The 1,868-nt window shown below is 37.6% G+C and overlaps 1 long non-coding RNA gene across 1 annotated transcript; it reads left to right on the forward strand.

Annotated features, from left to right (window-relative positions):
• The first annotated feature begins 375 nt into the window (after positions 1 to 375).
• On the forward strand, positions 376 to 1,327 carry LOC144890932 (uncharacterized). The gene is made up of 3 exons (XR_013622590.1): positions 376 to 492; positions 730 to 853; positions 1,015 to 1,327. It is a non-coding gene; the product is annotated as an uncharacterized LOC144890932 (long non-coding RNA).
• Positions 1,328 to 1,868: the final 541 nt, after the last annotated feature.

A 1,868-nucleotide genomic window follows, 5' to 3' on the forward strand; every position in this document is an offset into this window, starting at 1 on the left:
CATCACCATACTCAAACCTTTTTAAAATTAATTATTCGCTTTTGAGAAATGACGTTGTTTCACTGACTTGGATAACTTCCCAGAAAGTTTTCATTGTTTCGTTTCCTGTTTTCACACACGCCTTGAGATTCCTCGAAATGCTGTCAGCCAGTTCTCTTCCCTGAATACATTTTACATTATAAAAAGCCGTATTCAGTTCAATTTTAAACATTGTGAATCGACGTAGATGAACGACAACTTGTCTTATTCCAGTGATGAAGAATACTCACAAGGGTAAGTTGCATTCAGAATTGAACTGTTGGTGAGAGCTTTGTATGTGATCAATTTAAATTTATATGACATGATATATATTTTTTATTACAGCAATTCAGGTTTTGAAAATGACCTGGTCTTGGCAGAAAATGAAGTTTTTCTGAAAGAGATTTACAACGAGGCGAATGAGCATTTAAACCATTTGCCTGTTTCACCGTTCTTGGAAGATTCATATGCAAGGTAAGATACTAAATATTAATACATTTGTGTTAAACGACGCTGCCTTAGTGTGTGTGTATGTGTTTGTGTGTGTTCGTGTGTGTATGTGTGTGTGTGTGTATGTGTGAATGTGTATGTGTGTGTATGTGTGTGTATGTGTGTGTGTGTGTATGTGTGTGTATGTGTGTGTGTGTGCGTGTGTGTGATGTTTTGTCAAGCTTACTTCAGCATAGTAATTTCTCCTTATTTTGTTTGCAGCCTCGAAGACCAAAGCTTGGAGTGGGACGATTTTGGACTCCATAGGAATGGTTATTTCCTGTCATCCTGTGATATCCTTAATTTTCATCTCAACGATCTGAACGCTAAGCTTGATTTTGTGGAGGTAAGCATGTGTGTATGTATTGTATTTTGGCCATGTGTGTGTCAATGTGTGGGTACACCGTTTCGAATAGGTACACCATATCCCTGCGCATTGTGGGAGGTGATTCAGGGTATATCATTCATTTATTTCTCTCCTTGTTTTACCCCTCTTGCCTTTGACAGAAAGAGATTCCAAACCTGAAGATATCTGCTGCTGTTGAAACTACCTTTGACTTATGTTGGGAAGAGATTGATGATTTGTGCTGGGAAGAAGTTAAATGTGTAATACCTCAAGAAAAATGTCTTAAAAATATAAAGATTTTGTTTAAAATATTATTTATATATATATGCTTTGTCCAGAATTATTTAATTATTAATTACAAGAAAAGAATAAAGGTTAGAAGGGAGGCTGCGTTCCCCCACCCTTGATTCCCCCCATCCCACCCCTCCCCTCCCCTTGTGTGTGTGGGGAAGGTGGGGGTGGGATGAGGGGGGATCAAGGGTGGGGGAACGCACGGGGGGTGGGGGGTGATGGGTGTGGGCGGGGTCTGTGTGGGCGGGGTCTGTGTGGGCGGGGTCGGTGTGGGCGGGGTCGGTGTGGGCGTGGCTTATGATTTTTTATTTATTTAATTTTTTTTTTATTATTACCACGAATTAAATTAGCTAATCTGGGTGGGGTGAATAGAAATGTTGTTTAATGAATTATTAGCTTTGTTTTTTGTAATTCTTGCGAGTAAAATGAACCCAAGATTTCTTCTCCATTTAAATCATATAATTTGTAGGTCCAAGGGACTGTATCCATTACATCAATGATTTTAAATAATTCATTAGTCCATTTTTGTGTATAACCTTTCTCAAAATGGCTTTTCCATTTGTATATCCTTACAATATCACCAACTTTGAACTTGGGCTTTCTCAAATTAATCTCCTTTTCATATTCTAATTTTGTAAATGTTTCTGATGGTTTTGATTTTGTTGATGAATGAACTGTATTATTGTAATTATCTACAATATCCTGAATTAAATACACCCATTTT

This window comes from Myxine glutinosa, chromosome 2 (genome assembly GCF_964187855.1).
Source record: "Myxine glutinosa chromosome 2, kmMyxGlut1.1, whole genome shotgun sequence".
In the NCBI taxonomy this organism is placed as follows: domain Eukaryota; kingdom Metazoa; phylum Chordata; class Myxini; order Myxiniformes; family Myxinidae; genus Myxine; species Myxine glutinosa.